The sequence below is a fragment of the Choloepus didactylus genome, chromosome X (genome assembly GCF_015220235.1).
Source record: "Choloepus didactylus isolate mChoDid1 chromosome X, mChoDid1.pri, whole genome shotgun sequence".
In the NCBI taxonomy this organism is placed as follows: Eukaryota; Metazoa; Chordata; class Mammalia; order Pilosa; family Megalonychidae; genus Choloepus; species Choloepus didactylus.
This window is the reverse complement of record NC_051334.1, coordinates 45274940-45295423: the sequence shown is the minus strand read 5'-3', so window position 1 is coordinate 45295423 and position 20484 is coordinate 45274940. Positions and strand designations below refer to the sequence as shown.

The 20484-nt window shown below is 36.1% G+C and overlaps 1 pseudogene; it reads right to left on the bottom strand.

Moving 5' to 3' along the window:
• Positions 1 to 16619: 16619 nt before the first annotated feature.
• LOC119523098 lies at positions 16620 to 17532 on the bottom strand (annotated as a pseudogene).
• Positions 17533 to 20484: the final 2952 nt, after the last annotated feature.

The following is a 20484-nucleotide window of genomic DNA, read 5'->3' as shown; positions in this document are numbered from 1 at the left end:
TTTAATCATTTGATGTAAAAGAGAAATCAAACCTTAAGATAAGTTACCAGAAAAGCTCCAGAAATGCCTAGAATCAAATTATGTGGTCAAGGGACATTATGGAGGAAGATATATGGCACAAAAAAATAGCCATTGCATGACTATTAGCAGGAGAACAAGACTGTCAGGATGAAGAGGTAAAAAAACAAAACAAGAAAGGATTTTTTAAATGTTTGATTTTTTAAGCAGATTTATTGAGAGATAATTCACATGCCATACAATTCACCCTTTTAAAGTATATAATTCCATGGTTTAAAATATATTTACAGTATGAAACCATTGCTACAATCTAACTTTAGAACATTTTCATCACCCTCCTAAAGAAAGCATTTAGTCATCACTCCCCACTCTTCCCAATTCTTACCTCCCCAGCTCTGGGCAACCACTAATCTACTTTCTGTGTCTATAGATTTGCCTATCCTGGACATTTCATATAAATCATGCAATATGTGGTCTTTTTCACTTAGCATAATATTTTCAAGGTTCATCCATGTTGTAGCATGCATCAGTACTTTATTACTTTTTATGGCTGAATAATATTCCATTGTATGGATATACCACATTTTGTTTATCCACACATCAGTTGATGGACATGTGGGTTGCTTCCATCTTTTAGTTCTTATGAATAATGCTGCTATAAACATCTATGCACAAGTTTTTTGTGTTGACATATGTTTTCATTTCTTTTGGTTATATACCTAGGAGTGGAATCATATGGTAACTCAATTTAAGTTTTTGAGGAACTGCCAAAGTGCTTTCCACAGCAGATGCACTATTTTACATTCCCACCAACAGTGTAAGAGGGCTCCAATTTCTCCACATCTGTTTGATTTTGTTTTAAATCAAACTTTTGAGACTGTTGACAGCAGATCCAGACTGTGAAGACTGAAAGAATTAGAAAGAGATATAACAAACATTTGAAGCATTTCAGGGCCGCTGACCATGACGTGAGTCTATTGAATAAAGAGGAACCAGGAAAAAATTCAATGCCAAATAATAACATAAAATATAAAATTAAATGTAATGAAATATTTTAAAGACTATCACCTTCAACTAAGTTTGCTTGTCGCCGCCACCTGTTCTCTTTGTACTTACTGGAAAAGCAAGACCAACTGTGTGTCTCCTTCCTGAGTAGCATGCATTTTCATATTTAGAGACTTAAAAATAAGGACAAAAAATGGAAAGGGAGAGAGCTTAGAGGAAAGAAATAAAGTGATGAATAATTATAATTGAGGGAGAAAACAGAGAACTATTGATGATAATATTTCAATTTGATGTATTATCAAGCTGTTTTTCCAAATCTCACTTCCCCCATGACCCTGAAAACTCTATTGCAGTCAGTCCCTTAGCTCCCACTGTCCCACCCTCTGATGACTCTGCTGTCCCTTTTATCCTTGATTCTTAGGTTTCTTCTCCACTTCTCCTATCTCTGAATACACAGCCCTTACTCCTCAGATGACCAATTTGGCACCTTTTGACATATACTATTGTTTGTTGTGGTTACTTAACTTTTATGTACATATGATTTGCCTCTCTTCCTCACCTGAATGAAGTCAGGGTACTAAAGTTGTATTAAATTTCCTAATTCATAGCTTGGGACTATGAAGTGAGAATTTCATAAGGGCACCCTATTCATTTTTGTTGAATGATTTAATTCCAGAGCTTGACATATAAATTTCACTGATGTCACAAGATGACAAGACACAAATTTTTCTTTTCAATCTCCAGACCCCGAAAATAAGAGAGAGAGAGAAAAAAAGCAGCATCCTTTGGGGAAAAAAATGCCTATAAAAAATAATACGCCAATTTCTGAATAGCAGTACACACTGGCAACCAGAAGTAAATATCAAGCATAAACTGACACCTAATCAAATGTCTGATTCATCCTGTGTGCAACCTATTTCCCATTTGAGTACATACTCACACACACCTATACACTCACACTCATACATCATCTGCACAACTCCAACAAAACTTGACCTGTCAATATCTGCCTCTGAGCATACAAAACTTGAACATCAACAAATAATAGGAGTTGCTGCTTTCACAAAAGCTTGAAGATCTATTCCCAGGGCTATGAAGATAATGTTCATCTTCCTGAAATCATTGAGATTTTATTTGCAGCTTTTTTATGCTGCAGATCCTAAAATAATAAGGAAATAAAACAATAATGCAACAGAATGTACTTTGGTTTTATATAGCACCTTTCGTCCAAGGAGCTTAAAGAAACTTACAAACATTACTCATTCACCCTCATAAATTTTTTTATTGAATTAACAAGATAGGCTACTGTACAAAAGTTAAAAGTAATAAAAACAGCCATATTTTATATAACGACTGCTCAAAACATATCCAATTTCCATTTTCTTGATTTACATGAAATTATTCAGCTTCTCATTAGTTTCAACCTCCAGGAGATAAGGCAGCAATGAACTGCTGAACTGTATAAATAAAATAGAATAATTCAGAGTTCCTGTCGCATTTGTCTTTCTCCTTGTCTAACTCAGAGCTTTAACTCAGAAAAAGAAAAAACCTATGATACATTTCTTAACTTGTCAGTCCTCTGTGTATTTCACGTTTTATAACAACCCCACTAAGCCCATAACCCGTTTTGAACTTTTGGGGGAAACTCTGCTGACACAAAGGGTCCTGGAGCTCTCCATGGTGTTTTTATTCCCTGTTTTTTCTTTGACCCTGGTATTACACAGCCAAAGTTTGCTTAGGTCATATGTTCATGCATGCTAGGGGGTGGTGGGTATGGAGGGAGAATCTTTTACCAAGTGAGGGAAGACATAATAAAGCTACTTGAGGATGATGATTTATACAGTATAATTACTTTATAGGCCTGTCTTCTCGGTAATTTCATTCCATAGCCCCAGGACACTTAAAAGCTGGTATTGGTGCTCCAGTAATCGTCATGGGTGTATTCTCCAAGTGGCACTAACCATTCTGATCAAATTGTTTTAACATAAAAGACAATGTTCAAAATTAATATTAAAATAACAGCATTGTGTTAAAACAGCTTGCAATAACAATAATAAAATGGAATTGCCCTAGGAAAATAGAAGCCTTGACACCTGAGTCACCCTATACTCTACCCTAGAAAGTCCCAATCTATATTTTTATTTGTGATCTGCTTGTTTGGAAAACTCCTGACCTGGTTGGATGTTGCACTAGATGCTAACTCTAGGCCTGAAACTCTGAAATTGTTTTATAAGCACACATTCATGAGGCTCCTAGGCTCTTATAAATGCCAAGGCAAATGTTTAGATGAAGATAAAGTAAAATACTGCCCTTAGCTTTATTTTTCTAAATGGATTAGTTTAAAGGAACATTTAACAAGGTTAAAGTGTTCTAGCTGATGTGTGATTTTGACCCTATCTATGGTATACCAAAATAGTTATTTTAGAGGCAAACAAAACATAAAGGTCCTACTTATCATTTGGCATGGTGCAAACCAAAAAGAATAAAGATTTGTTGGCTTTTAAATATTTTACTACAGTGTATTAAAAATATACAAAAAGGCAGAGAATAATTGACATTTATATACCCTTACCATGAAAAAGCATACTTTAACATTGGGCTCAGTGGCTTTATTCTCCCAAAATAAAATAATAAAGCAAATAAAATAAAAAAGAGTCTGTTTTAGCTAAAGCTTCATCCTCTTCCTCTACCCTTCCTCCTTTCCCAAAGAAAACCAGTATCCTAAAGTTGGTATGCATCATTCTCATGTATGTGTGTATGTATGTATGTATGTGTGTGTGTGTGTGCGTGTGTGTGTGTGTGTGTATATATATATATATATATGAATCCACTGAAAATTGCTATTGTTGGGCATTTATCCATTCTAAATTGAGGGAAATTAATTGTTTCTACTTTTTTAATGATTGCAGTGTTGCAATAAACACATGTACATTTTGCTTGGGCACATGGGGGAGCGTTTCTCCAGGTGACTATCTAGACATGGAATCTTGGTTGTTAGGTGGGCACATAATGAACTTTGCTATGTATGGTCAATCTGCTCTCCAAATTACTTACCTGAAGGCTCTTGTAACTTCAAGATCCTCACAGTTACTTAGTGTTATCAGATTTTCAGACATTCAATTTTTGCCCATTTGCTGTGCATAAAATTATACTCCTTTGTAAAATGATATTTAATTTAATTTGCTTGATTACAAAAGAAGTTGATCTTTGAATGTATTGTAATATTACATTTCATAAGTGCTGTCTTGACCCAGTTTTGAAGCAATAGCTGAAAACAGGCAATTCCCCTTCATAGGCAATTTGCTAAGCCATATCCCAGCTGCTTCCCTTTTGAGCTCCAACGCTCCTGGGTCACTGCACATGTACTGCAACTGCCAGAGGGCCCTAATGCCAAGCATGTATAGATGGCTTCTTCCTTGGGCCCACAGAATTATTAAACCCAACATATCCAGTCCGCAGGAAGCCCATGGAACCCTAGCTAACCCCACCCCACTCTCAAGGTACAAACCCTTGTATTTTTTTAATTTGATCTGCATGGCAGCCTTCTCTCATTTGGAGCTGTAAGTAACAAAACTTTGAAAGCATTTTGTCTACCTCTTTGTCTTTCTGTTATGTCCCACCATCCAAAGAACCTATAATCATACCTAATATCTTACAATTATAAAACACGTGTTTCCCACAATTGCATGGAACGTTGAATAGGAAGTGAGATACGGTAGGTTAGTATAGGCTGGAGTGAAATAGTGACACATCCTAGAGTAATTTGGGCAGATAATAAAAAATATATTTACAGCCTCCCCCTCCCCAGCCCCGAGGATCTGGGGGAAGGTGCGGATGTGTTGGACATCTTCACCTGGACTGGTGTTGATGTTGTCACAAACATTGGGACTGGCGGTTTGATGTGCTGAGCCCTCGAGCATGGGACTTGCCCTTATGAAGCTCATTACCACAAAGGAGAGTCTAAAGTTGTATGTAATGGTGCCTAAGAGTCTCCCCCTGAGTACCTCTTTGTTGCTCAGATGTGGCCCTCTCTCTCTCTAACTGAGCCATCTCGACAGGTGAACTTGCTGCCCTCCCCCCTACGTGGGACCCGACTCCCAGGGGTGTAAATCTCCCTGGCAATGCAGAGTATGACTCCCGGGGATGAATGCGGACCCGGCATCGTGGGACTGAGAGTATCTTCTTGACCAAAAGGGGGATGCAAAATGAGACGAAATAGTTTCAGTGGCTGAGAGATTTCAAATGGAGTCGAGAGGTCACTCTGGTGGACATTCTTATGCACTATATAGATAACACCTCTTAGGCTTTAATGTATTGGAAAAGCTAGAAGTAAATACCTGAAACTACCAAACTCCAACCCAGCAGTCTGGACTCCTGAAGACAATTGTATAATAATGTAGATTACAAGGGGTGACAGTGTGATTGTGAAGACCTTGTGGATCACACCCCCTTTATCTAGTGTATGGATGAGTGGAGGAATGGGGATAAAAACTAAAGGACAAATGGGGTGGGATGGGGGGATGATTTGGGTGTTCTTTTTTCACTTTTATTTTTTATTCTTGTTCTGGTTCTTTCTGATGTAAGGAAAATGTTCAGAGATAGATTGTGGTGATGAACGCATAACTATGTTATCATACTATGGACAGTGGATTGTATACCATGGATGATTGTATGGTGTGTGAAATGTATTTCAATAAAACTGAATTTAATTTAAAAAAAAAAAACAAAAAAAAAACACACGTGTTTCATATATTTATTGTTTATGTGGGTTTCTTCCTCTGGGAATTGCCTGTTCAACATTTGACCATTTTTTTTACTTGGTTGTTTGCCATTCTCTTATTTAATACATGGTGTTCTTTTTATATTTATATTGAGATTACCAATCTTTTGTTAGTTGTTGTATGTGTTGCAAATATGGTTTCCCAGTCTGTGTGTTGACTTTGTTTTTAAGCATCACCTTATTTTCCTCTCTCTCTTTTTAAAAGGTTTTTTAATGGGGAATTTCAAATATATACCAAAATAGAGAGAGTAGTATGATAGCCCTCATGTACCTATCACCACCTTTAATAATTATCAACTCATGGCCAATCTTGTTTGATTTATACCCACCCTAATTCCCAATCCCCCGACTACCCCCAGTCTGTTCTCTTGATTCCTGGGTTATTTTGAAGCAAGTCCCAGACATCATACCATATCTTTCATAAATACTTGAATATACATATTTGAAAGATAAAAACTTTTTTAAAAACATGATGTGGCTTGTCACTTTGTTTTTGTGTATTTTTCATACAGAAGTTAAAAAATTTTAATACAGACAAAAAATTCAAAGTTTTATTTTTCATATTTAGGCCTTTAATCAACTGGATTTTTTTTTTTTGTATGAAGTGAGGTATGATTATAATGGTTAAATTTTCTTTTCCATATTTAGCAAATTGTTCCAGCACCAGTTAATGAATAGTTTATTCTTTCCATATTTATTTATAATGACACATTTGTCAGATACCAAATTTGAAAATATATGTGGGCCTGTTTCTGAGCTATTTATTCCTATGAACTATCAATCTAGCATTGTGTCTATAACAATACTTTTAAGTACTATAATATTATAATAGATTATAACAATACTTTTAAGTACTATAATATTATAATAGATTATAATATCTGGAAGAGAAATCTTTCCCCCTTCTTTAAGATTGTCTTGACTCTTCTTGGTCCTCTAATTTTCTTATGAATTTTAAGTTGGGATTGTCAAGTTCCATGAAAGATTCTGTCAAGATTTTGTTTGAAATTACATTGAATTTATAGATCAATTTGGGGAGATTTTATATCTTTATGATGTTGAGAATCCCATCAACAAATATAGTATGGTGTCCCATTTATTTATTATCTTTTATGTCTTTCATTAAAATTGTGTAATTTTCTTTATGTATGTCCAATTGATTCTTTGTTAGATTTATTTCAAAGAACCTTACATTTAATTGCTAATTTAAATGTCACCTTTTCAAAAATTCCTTTTTATAATCTTTTGGTGCTGGTATAGAAGAAGGAAATTGGTTTTGTATGTGAATTTTAAATCAAACAAATTTGTTGAACAATCTTATTAGTTCTATTAGTTTGTCAATTCTAAAAATGTAATCATATCATCTGAGAATGATAAAAGTTCATTTCTTATATATTTTAATTATTTTTTTCTTAATTTACTGGTAAGAATCACTTATAAAATATTAAATAAAGCAGTGATAATGAGAATCCTTTTCTTGTACTTGAGTTTAAAGGGAATATTTATAATGTTTCATGTAATAGGGTTGAATCAGAGAAGCAGAGCCACTAGAGCATATAAATTTTAGATCTATATCTATCTATACATCTCTCTATATATTTATTACAAGAATTTGACCATATGCAATTGTGGGAGCTGATTAAGCAGTCTCTGTAAGACTGTTTTCTTTGCCTCTGTTGTTGGAGCTTGAAGGCTTGAAGTCCTCAGTGCAGACAGTGGGGGAAGGGAATGTATGTAAAATGGTGGAGATCAAGGACAAGATAGAACCCACAAGCATGAACTGGAGCCCATGAGGACAGACAGAAACCTGTATCAGTTATTGCCTCTGACCTTGGTGGTATGCGGTGTCCTGCAGGAGTTGGGGTTTTTTGTCACAGAGCTAAAGGAACACATTTGGCCCAGGAGTCAGAAAAATGTGTCTCCAGGGGGAAGTGAAGCAGTTTTAGGCCCAGACACTGCCTCACACAGCTCAGATGCAAAATGTGTGAGCTACAAAATGGCCACCACTTACCTTCCATTCTCCACCCTCCAAATTCCAAAAGAATCTTTCTTGTGAACCACCCTAACTAGAAACATATAGGAATGGGAATTCTGGGAAACGCACTTCAGCCTAACCAAGATGACACATTATAAAAGTTACCACAGTCCACCCCTTGTCAAGTTGGCATCTGTATACATTTCCTTAAACCATACTCTTAATCTCCAAATAAAGACAATAATAAAGTCATGTTTCTGCCTAACATGATACAGTTATTTCACATACAACCAAAAACCCATGAACCCTTTCCCCAGAAGAGGATAAGAAGTCCTTTTTTGTCTTTGGGTGATGTTAATTCTAACGTGATTCTTATGTTAGATGATAACCCAGAGAGTGGGTTACACACACACACACACACACACACACACACACACACATTAAAATAATGAAGAAATACTCAACTGTTGTAGTCCTCATTTCTGCAACAGGTCATGTGGTCATAATAAATTTACTTAGCATAGCCAGTGTTTAGAACTACTTTCTTCCACCACCCCTTCTGTATTCCCTTTGCCCTCAGCAAGCACCTCAGCTGGTCATGGTTCTTTGCCTGGTGGGGTGACCAAAACCTTCATTCCTGAAGGGTCTGGGCCATTAGTAATGCTGCCTGGATTAGGTTGTAGTTTTCCTTTGACTTTGGCCACAGGGTGACGTAGTACTTAGAGACGTCCTAAGGGATCTCCTGCATTCCAGACATACTCCTCCTTACCTCCATTGTGTAGCAGCAGCCCTATTTCCCCTTGGTAATCAGTTACCCCTGCCAGTACAGTTACTCCCTTCTTTGCCCATTGAGTCAGAGGAATGAGGAGCCCAAAGGTGGCAGTCTTAATTTCCCTTTCAATGGAATCATTGTTGTGTCTCCTGGTGGAAGCAATTCCTCCCTTTGTAACTAAGACCTCTGGACTGACAGAGCATCAAGGTTTTAGGGACTGCCAGCAAATATTTTTCTAATGGATCATTAGGGATAATAGTGAGTGGTGCCACTCCCATTTCCATCCCTTGATTCCTGGATCTGTGAGTCCTGGCTATGAGAGAAACATCACGTCTTACTAAATGCTGATTTAGAGAATATAGTTTGTTAAAGGAAAACGCTTTACTGCATGACATTGAGGCAGTCAGATTTATTTATTTTGCATTCGATCAGATAAGTAAAAATACATTGTTAGACCTTGCTGTCTTATACATTGACAAGCTGTAGGAAGGAGATGGGGAGTCAGAATTAGACCCAATTTTCTGATTGCAGACTGAGCTCTCTAGTCTTAATGGTGACAGCATAGGTTATGGCAAAGTGTCCCTGAGGAACCAAGGTCCAATGACCAGAGACAATGGTATACAATTAAAGTTTAACAGATTTTCTCAAAATTTAATAGTTTGTTTTCCCAGTAAAACTTGCATGCTTCTTCCTTTCTGATTATCAAGTTATCAAGTTTTTCTCTGAGTCTCAGCTACCAGGGAGCTCAGATGCTCCCTGTGACTATAGTCCTCTGTGGTATAGTTGTGGCCCCCCCTTTTTCTCAATTATTTTCCCATTATTTCATTTGTCTCTTTTTGTTAACCAATTCATATATTTGGGGGGAAGAGTTAAAATGGAAATTAAATAAACAAACAAATAGACAATGATTCTAACAGTAACCAGCTTTTGGATATCTCATTTATTTTCCTTTTTACATAATATATATTTATAATGGTACTACATATTTTTTTCTCAAGGAACATATTATAGACAATAAAAAAGAAACAGTGGCTAAACAAAGTTTCCTTCCTAAAAGGGTTTTAGCAGTCAGGGTTCAATCAGAGAAACGGAACCACGGGGATGAATATATACACATATATGGATTCGTTAAAGGACTTTAATCTTATGCAATTGTAGGAGGTAGTAAAACAGTCTCTGTGAGGTTATTGTCTTCTCATTTGATGCTGGAAATTAAAGTCCACAGAACAAGCAGTTGGAAAGGGAGATGGATGTAAAGTGTGGCAGAGCAAGAACAAGTTGGAACCCACAAGCACAAGCTGGAGTCCACAAGGACAGACTGAAACCTATGTTGGGCCTTGTTGCCTCTGTCCTTGATGGAGCAGTTGCAGCCACTTTGACTCACCAGCAAGGTGAGCCAAAAAATAAGCGACAACATTTGTGACTTACTAAATGGCTGAAACTTCACTTTTGCCCTCTAAATCTTGCACAAGAATCTTCCTTATGGCCCATCCTAGCAAGTAACATACAAGAAAGGGAAAACTGGGAAATATAGTTCAGCTTAGCCAAGTTGACAAATTACAAATCCACCACAAATGTTTTGGGTTGCTTTTTTTTTTTTTTAATCAACTTTATTAAGTGTATGGTGTAATTTACAATGAAATGTACCCATATTAAGTATACAATGTGATGAGTTTTGACAAGTGTATGCACTCATGTAACCAATAACCACCAGTGCAGTCAACATATAGAACTTTTCCATCACCCCTAAAAGTTCCCTCCAGCCCCTTGGTAGTTAATGCCCCTCTCACCCTTGGCTCCGGGCGACCATTGATCTCTTTTCTGTCAATATAGATTAAAATCTCTAGAATTTCATGTAAGTGGAGTCATACAGAATGTACTTTAGTGTCTGGCTCTTTTCACTCACCCTAATATTTTTGAGATTCATGTATGCTGTTGAGTGCATCGGTAGTTCATTCCTTTTGTATCATTGAGTAGTATTCCATGGCACAGTTATATCACAATTTGATTATCTGTTCACTTATTGATGGGCATATGGGTTGTTTCCACTATTTGGCTATTATAAATAGAGCTTCTATGTACTTTGGTGTGTAAGGCATTGTGCAAAATTGTATGAACATATTCTTTCTCTTGGGCAAGTGACTAAAGAGTGGAATTCCCAGCTTATGCAAATACCTTGCCCATTTTTTATTTGGTTTGTTTGTCTTCTTATAATTGAGTTGTAAGAGCTCTTCATATATTGTGGACACAAGACCTTTGTAAAGATATATGCATTGTGAATATTTTCTCCTAGTCTGTGGTTTGCCTTTTTGTTTTCTTAAAGATGTCTCTCAAAGAGCAGAAGTTTTAAATTTTGATGGCATCCAACTTATCAATGTTTTCCTTTTACGGTTAGTGCTTTTGTGTCCTAAGAAATTTTCCCCTATCATAAGGTGCACAGGTGTTTTCTTCTATATGTTTTATAGTTTTACTTTCACATTTAGATCTATCATCCATTGAGTTAATTTTTATATATGGTGTGTGTTAGAGCTGAAGTCCATTTTTTTTAAAATGTGGAATAGCCAGTTGAGTTGTTCCAGCATTACTTTGTCACCTTTTTGTGGGTCTATTTCTGGACTCCCTTCTGATGCATGGATCTATGTCTGTCCTCAGGCCAATATCACACTGTCTTGATTACTGTAGCTTTATCATAAGACCTGAAATTGGGTACTGTAAGGCCTCCAAATTTATTCTTTTTCAAAATTGTTTTGGCTATTCTTAGTCATTTTGCACTTTCATATAAAGTTTAGAATCATTTATCAATTTCTACTGGAATTTTGATTGGGATTCCATTGAATTGGTAGATCATTTTGGGAAGAATTTACATCTTATCTTTTTGGATCAATATTTGGAACAACATTGAATATTCTAAACCATGATCACAATATTTCTATACATTTATTTATGCCTTCTTTAATTTCTCACATTTTATCATTTTCACTGTAGAAGTTTTCACATTTTGTTAAATTTATCCCCGCCTATTTCATGTTTTTTTGTCGCTATTTATAAATAGTACTTTTTTATTTCAATTTCCCATTGTGTATTGAACGTCAGTTATTTCTGTTCTTTACCATTTCTTTTCTTTTAATCTCTTTGGATTTAATTTGCTCTTCTTTTTCTAGCTTCTTATGATGGAAACTTTGATCATTGATTTAAAACCTTTATTTAAATTTTAAAATAAGCATTTGAACTTATAGATTTCTCTGCAAGCACTGCTTTAACACACCCCACAAATTTGATGCTTTATTTTTATTTTAATTCATTTTGAATTTCCTTTTAATTTCTTCTTTGACCCATGGGTTTCTTAAAAGTATATTTAATTTCAAAATATTTGGGGAATCTTTTGTTATCTTTTCTGTTTCTGATTTCTAATTTTATTCTATTGTGGTCAGAAGACACACTCAGAATGATTTCAGTCTATTTAAATTGATTTTTTTATGGCATAACATATAATCTGATTTGGTGACTTCCATGTGCACTGGAAAAGAAAGGGTATTCTGCTGATGTTGGGTAGAATGTTCTATAAATGTCAATTTGGTTAAGTTGGTCAATGGCATTTAAGTCTTCTGTATCATTACTGATTTTCTGTCTACTTATTCTATTAATTACTGAAAGAGGAGTGTTGAAGTCTTGACTAATAATTGTGGATTTGTCTATTTCTCCTTAAAGTTCTCTCTGTGTTTGTTTCATGTAATTTTAAGCTCTGCTGTTTGCTGCATATGCATTTAGAATGTATGTCTTCTTGATGAATTGATCCCTTTGTCATTATGAAATGTCCCTCTTAATCTCTGATAGCATTTTTTTTTACTGAAGTCTTTGGTTATGTTTTCAGCAAGGATCAGTTTGTAGTAAACTCTCTCAACTTGTATCTGAAAATGTATTTATCCTTCTCAATTGCATGATTTAATTAGATATTGAATTCCAGTCTGGTGGTTATTATCTCTCAGCCCTGTGAAGATGTTATTACATTATCTTCTGGCCTCTAATAGTGCCTTTGCAAAAATGTCTTTTCAGCTAATTATTGTTTCATTTAAGGCACTCTGTCATTTCTATTTGATAGTTTTTAAGACCTCCAATTTAACTTTGGTGTTTGATGTTTCCTCACAATATGTTTGGATTTGGGTTTATTTTTATTTTTTCTTCTTGGAATAGATGTGCTTCTTAAATCCATATATTTATGAGTTGAGTCAATACAGAAAAAGTCAGTCATTATGTCTTAAAATATTGATTATCCATCCCCCCACAAGCTCTCTATTCTCTCCTGGGGAGTTCTTGTTAGAAATATATTTGACTATCTCATTCTGTCCTTGAAATCTTATAACCTCTTTTTCATATGCACCATAATTCATATTTTCCATCTCTTTATCTGTGCTGCATTTTAAATAAACTTTTCAGATCTACTCTCCAGTTCAGCAATTCTATTCAGCAATGTTAAATCTGATTTAAAAGTCCACTGAGTTTTAAATTTCAATAATTATATAAGTCATTTCTAGGAGATCAGTTTCGTTCCAAACCTGCTTGTTATTTATTAAATGATATGTTGTTGCTATGGATCACAGTGATGCCCTTATGTCTATAGTCATTTTAAACACACTCATTTTATCTTTTCCATCAAGTTGTTCAATTATCTGAATTACTGTGGGGATTGAAATATATTGGTCATTTGCCTACTTTTATTCATAGTGGAATATTTTCCTCTTAAGTTTTATAATTTGGTTTTAAGCTTAATATTAGTGAAGCTTTATCTGTGTAAGCCTGTGCATCTCAGACTTGGGCTGTGGGCCTCAAAAGCTTTTTTGCACCAGTTTCTTCCAGGAACCAGAGACTAAGAAGAATTTTTACATTAAATTTTCACTTTAGGGTTTTCTGGACCATACATGTGGTATATAGCACAGCAAATGATTATATATTTTCAAGGGAGACATTTTTTTCTAACCAAAGGCCGGCCAGAAAGACATTCCTCATTGTCTTGTGGTGCCCGCAGGTGGATTTTTTCTTTCTTTAACTTCAGGGAGTTTGGATTTATATAGAAGATAACAATTCCAATTCCTTGCCTCCTGCAAGTCAAAGGAATTTATTATGCAGCTAAATGATCATTGTGCTGGGTTGAATGCATTATGTCCCCCAGAAAAAGCCATATTCTTTGATGCAATCTTGTGGGGCAGACATATTAGTGGGGATTAAGTTGGAATGTTTGGATTAGGTTGTTTGCATGGAAATGCGCCCTACCCAACTGCAGGTGATAACTCTGATGAGATATTTCCATGGAGGTGTGGCCCCACCCATTCAGGGTGGGCCTTGATCAGTGGAGCCATATAAATGAGCTGACAAACAGAAGGAACTCAGTGCAGCTATGAGTGACATTTTGAAGTGCAGCTGTGAGTGACATTTTGATGAGGAGCTACAGCCAAGAGGGACACTTTGAAGAACACACAGAAGCTACAGATGAGAGACAGTTTGAAAACGGCCGTTGAAAGCAGACTCTTGCTCCAGCGAAGCTAAGAGAGGACAAATGCCCCAAGAGCAACTGAGAGTGACGTGTTGAAGAGGAGCTGCAGCTTAGAGAGGAACATCCTGGGAGAAAGCTATTTTGAAACCAGAACTTGGAGCAGATGCCAGCCATGTGCCTTCCCAGCTAACAGAGGTTTTCCGGACGCCACTGGCCATCCTCCAGTGAAGGTACTCGATTTCTGATGTGTTACCTTGGACACTTTATGGCCTTAAGACTGAAACTGTGTGACCAAATAAACCCCCTTTTATAAAAGCCAATCCATCTCTGGTGTTTTGCATTCCGGCAGTATTAGCAAACTAGAACAATCATCAATCAAGAGGATTAAATAAAGACATTTGCAGACAAAAACTTAGACAAGTTTACCACTAATTGAAAAAAGAAAAAGAAGGACTTTCATCAGAAGCAGAATATTTGAACCAAGAAACAAGAATTTGGATGCAAGAAGTGTGTAAACATAGAAATTGGTAAACATAGCAATAAAACTAAACAGGAAATTACTATTTATTTTTCAAAGCAGTTTAACTGAGATATATTCATATACCATTCTATACATCCAACATGTGCAATCAATGGCTTTTAGTATAATCATCAATTTGTGCATTCATCACCATAATCAATTTTAGTACATTTTCATTGGTCCAAAAAGAAAAATCCCATGCCCCTTAGCAGTCATCCCTCAATCCCTCTTTCACTCCCTAGCCCTAAGTAACTACTAATCTAATTCTATTGCTATAAATTTATTTATATTTACATTATAAATAAACATAATCATACAATATGTAGTACATTGTGTCTGGTTTCTTTCACTTAGCATAACTTTTTTAAAATTTTTGTTATTATTATTTAAATTAGAGAGGTTGTAGGTTTACAGAAAAGTCATATAAAAATATAACATTCCCATATAACCCCTATTATTGATACTTTGCATTAGTGTGGTACCCTTGTTACAATTGCTGAAAGAATAGTAAAATATTACTGTTAACTATAGTCCATAGTTTACATTAGATGTATTTTTCCCATATTCCACTTTATTATTAACAACTTGCAAGAGCGTCATACATTTGTTATAATTCATGAAACAGCACTCTTATATTTGTACTATTAACCACAGTCCGTGATTCACAACTGGGTTCACTATGTTATCTGGTCCCATGTTTTATTTTCTAACTTTCCTTCTAGAAACATATGAGACCCAAACTTCCTTGTTCAATCACATTCATTAACATAATTCAGTGCTGTTAATTGCACTCACAATAATGTGCTAGTATCACCACTGTCCATTTCCAAACATTTACAATCAACCTGAAAAGAAATTCTGCACTAATTAAGCATCACCTCCTCTTTCTCAACTCGCATTCTATCCCCTGAATAATCTATATTCTAGATTCTCACTCTATGAATTTGCTTATTATAACTAGAACTTATCAGTGAGATCATACTATATTTGTCCTTTTGTGTCTGACTTATTCACTTAACATAATGTCCTCAAGGTTCTTCCAAGTTGTTGTGTGCTTCAGTACTTCATTTCTTCTTACAGCTGAATAATATTCCATCATACATATATGCCACATTGTGTGTATGCATTCCTCAGTGAATGGACACTTGGGGTGCTTCCATCTTTTGGCAATTGTGAATAATGTCTCTATGAACATCAGTGTGTAAATGTCTGCTTGAATCCCTGCTTTCAGTTCTTTTGAGTATATACTAGCAGTGGGATTGCCAGATCATATAGTAATTCTATACTTAACTTCCTGAGGAACTGCCACAATGTCTTCCACAGTGGCTACAACATTTCACATTCCCACCAGCAGTGAATAGGTGTTCCTATTTCTCCACATCCTCTCCAATACTTGTAGTTTTCTGTTTTTTGTGTTTTTTTTACATTTTTACTTTTTTATTTATTATTTTTTAAATTTTTATTAGAGAATAAAATACAGTATTCCCATACACCTGCCTACCACCAACACCTGAATTGGTGAGGAAAATTTGTTACAATTGATGATAGCAATTTTTTTTGTAATTCTACTATTTTTTTTTAACAGTAGTTACGTGTTTTACAAATGATGAAAGACTATTAAAGTAGTACTATTAACTATTGTCCATACTTTACATAGGGGTACTTTTCCCCATATTACCAACTATTTTTATGTTTTTCATGCCTGTCTTTATTTTATTACTCATCTACCCATATGCTGGATAAAGGGGGTGTCAGTCACAAGGCTTTTTTTTTTTTTTTACAATCACATAAGGAAGCATTTATTTGAGGTTTAACATGAAATCATACAAATAAAATTTGTATAAACACAAATCCACACCGAGGCATAACACAGATAGCAAAGGACAAAGTAAAAACAAAGAAAACTAATTGGCAGCTACATACAGTTGGACAGTTGTGTCTTGTACACTAGAAAGTCTTTTACAAAATAATCATCTTAGATCAACAGAAGACCAATCTTCAACATCATCCTGCAAGATGGGTTACTTTAGTATTTCCTCCTCTTTTCTCCAAGGTCCTCTTTTAGTATGGCTGGTAATTGTTTTGGTGATTGCCACCCCCTCGAGATGCCTTGCCATATGTGCTTTGTTGGCCACTGTATTCTGCATATCCCTGTCCATTTCCATAGTTCCCATAGTTATACCCAGTATAATCATATCCACCATAGCCACTCTAGTTCTGATCACCACCATAGGCACTATTGTAATTTCCATATCCTTGATCATAAGAGTTATTAAATCCTTGGTTCCAGTTTTGGCCCTGACCTCTTCCTGGACCCCTAGTACCACCTTGTCCAGCAGCTACAGCTCCTCTTCCTCCTTTCTGTTGTTGCTGTGGCTGCCTATATACCTCTTTGGGTTGTGCAACTTTGATATCACACTTCCCAGAACCAATTTGATGGTATCTGCTTTCTAATAATTTCTTTACTGGCTCTTCATCTGTATATGTGATAAAACAAAATCCTCTTCTTTCATTTGTTTTTGTATCCATGGGAAGTTCAATATTTTCGATCTCTCCAAATGCTCCAAAATATTCTTTTATTTGCTCTTCAGAAGTATCTGGGCTCAATTCACCCACAAAAACTTTTTTAGGGGGTTCTTTCCCTTTTAAAGCCTTCGCCCTTTTGGGGTCTATCAATTTGCCATCCAGTTTGTGTTCTTTCCGTTCCAAAACCTTGTCAACACTAGCAGAATCTTTGAAAAGCACAAATCCAAATCCCTCTTGATCTTCCAGTGACTGGATCTGTTTTAATTGTGTAGTCTACAACCTCTCCAAATCGAGACAAATATTCAGTCAGATCATTCTTGCTTGTATCCCAGCTCAAGCCTCCAACAAACATTTTACCGTCATCCTGCTGATTCTTGCTCATGTTAATCTTGGATCCCTCTGTGAATTCCTCTATGTTGCTGTACTTGTTCATGTCCTCTATGGTGGTGGAATTGTCGGTAGAGGGGTGCTGGCACACAGACTGAGTCCCGGTAGCAGCGACAGTGGAGCGTTGTATGGAGCTGGATTTAAAATGGCTGCGGAAGGGCAGTCACAAGGCTTTTACAATCACACAGTCACAAGATAAAGGCTATGTGGTTATACAATCATTATCAAAGATCAAGCCACTGGGTTACAGTACAATTTCAGGTGTTTCCTTCTGGCTATTCTAATACACTACAAACTAAAAAGAAATATCTATATGAGTCAGTAGCCATAATCATTTGTTAAATTCTAACTTCTCAGTTAAAACTCCTCCCTCTCATTGGATTATTCTCTCAATCTTCAGGGATATCTGGGCAATGACCATTCTAACTTCTTCATGCTTAAAAGGGGTGTCAACATGATGGAGTAGAGGAATGAAACTGGTTGATGTTCTTGGAGAGACTGGTACCTGTGGGTTTCAGGGCTTATCTGGCATAGGAACAATCTGAAGGCTTTAAGTTTCTGAAAAAATAAACTTAATAAGTAAAAATTTTATAGAGCTCAGGGTATTCTTTAGGGTTTTCAGGACTACTGTTGGTTGGGGCTTGGCATACTGCAGCAATCTGCAATATCTGGCTGAAGCTTTCATAAGAGTAACCTCCAGAGTGACCTCTCGACTATTTGAAATCTCTTAGCCACTGAAACTTTATTTTGTTTCATCTCCCTTCCCCATTTTGGTCAGAAAGGCATTGTTGATCTTATGATGCCAGGTCCAGGCTCATCCCTGGGAGTCATGTCCCACATTGCCAGGAAGACTTACACCCCTGGGGGTCATGGCCCATATGGGGGGGGAGGGTAGTGAGTTTATTTGCAAAGTAGGGCTTAGAGAGAGAAGCCATGTCTGAGTAACAAAAGAGATTCTCTGAGGTTGACTCTTAGGCATAATTATAAGTAGGCTTAACTTCACCATTACAGAAATAAGTTCCATAAGGGCAAGCCTCAACATCAAGGGCTTGGCTTGTTAAATTGGGAGTCCCTAATGGTTGCCAGAATATCAGGAATTCCCCAGGTGGGGAAGTTTAATAGTTCCATATTTTTTCTCCAGTCCCTCAAGGGACTTTGCAAATAGTTTTTAATTTTATGTCCAAAATACTTTGAAATGTATTGAGGTATTACATTAACCTGTACAGAATAAAAAGATCTCATTCCCTATTCTGGGTTCCATATAATTAGTTTGTTTAAATAAATGGATCAGATAGGTTAAATCAGATAGCATGCTACAGAAAATTTAAATTTTGGACAAAATAAACATCTCTTCCTTTGATCTCACACTGAAGTTCAAGTTTTAAAATACAGACAATAGTATCCTTTACCCTGTATTCTGATTTGCCTTAGTCCTAACCAGATCAATTTCATTCATATCTCTAATTGAAATCTGATCTCTTTTTCAGTTTCTTTAACAGTTGCAGAGTGGAGTAATGCTGACTTTCAGAGCTGCAGAACTCGAACTCTGAGTCTCAGGTGTCACACAGATACACAAAGTTCCAGGGAGCTACCAGGTTATACATAAAGAACATGGCATCTCAGAATTTAGAGATAACAGTTAAAACTCAGGAGTAAATGTGACTGCTGTAAGAGCTTACAGTCTAGGGACCTTTACAATGAGCCTTATTAAACATGCTGTACTCCTTAATTATCAGTTACCCAATCTCTGCCCACTTTCTATCTCCTGATAACCTATGCTTTCAAATTTAATTTGCAGTGTTTGCTCATTACAGTTAGTTTATATTAGTGAGACCATGCAATATTTGTCCTTTCATTTCTGGCTTATTTCACTCAGCATAATGTCCTCAAGGTTTGTTCACCTAGTTGCATGCCTCACAACTTCATTCCTTCTTGTAGCCACTCAATATTCCATTGTATATATACACCACAGTTCACGCTTCCATTCACCCATTGATGTACCTTTTGGCCACCTCCATCCATACTGCCACCATAAACACCAGTGTGCAAATGCCTATTCATATCTCTGCTTTCAGTTCTTCCAAGTATTTACCAAATAACAGGGATGCAGGGTCATATGGCAACCCTATACTTAGCCTCCTGTGGAACCACCACACTGTCCTCCAGAGGGGCTGCACCATTCTACTTCCCTACCAACAGTGAATAGGTGTATCTCTCTCTCCACATCTTCCCAGCACTTGTATCTTTCTATTTATTTTTTAAACAGTTTTATTCACACACCATACAATCTGTCCCAAGTATACAATCAATAGCTCCTGGTATAATTACATAGTTATGCATTCACCACTACAATCTATATGAGAATATTTCTCTTTCATCAGCAAAGAAAGAAGAGGGAAAAAAAGAGAGAGAGAAAAAAGAAAATAAATCCCATACCTCTCCCTTATATCTCCTTCTTATTGACATTTAGCTTTGGTATACTGCCTTTGTTACAGTTAATGAAAGAATATTACAGTGTTATTGTTAACTATAGACTCTAGTTTGCATTAATTGTATTTTTCCATATACCATCCCATTTTTAACACCTTGCAATGATGATATATATTTGTTCTCGCTCATTTAAAAACTTTCTTACATTTGTATGTTTGATCATCATTGTTGTCCATTCTAGGTTTTGCGAAGTTATACAGTCCCAGTTTTTATCCTCTTTCCTTCTGCTGCCATACATGCCCCTGACCTACCTCTTTCAACCATACTCATGCTCAGCTTTGTTCATTACACTTATAATGTGCTACCATCACATGGTATTGTGCTATCCATTTTTGAATCTTTATAATAAATCTTGTTAAACATTCCTTACTCCTTCAGCATCAAATGCCCAGTCTCTACCCTCTTTCCATCTCTTGATAATGTGTGTTCTTAACTTTAACTCTCAAAGTTTGCTCATTATGGTTAGTTCATATTAGTGAGACTATACAGTATTTGTCCTTTTGTGCCTGGCTTATTTCACTCA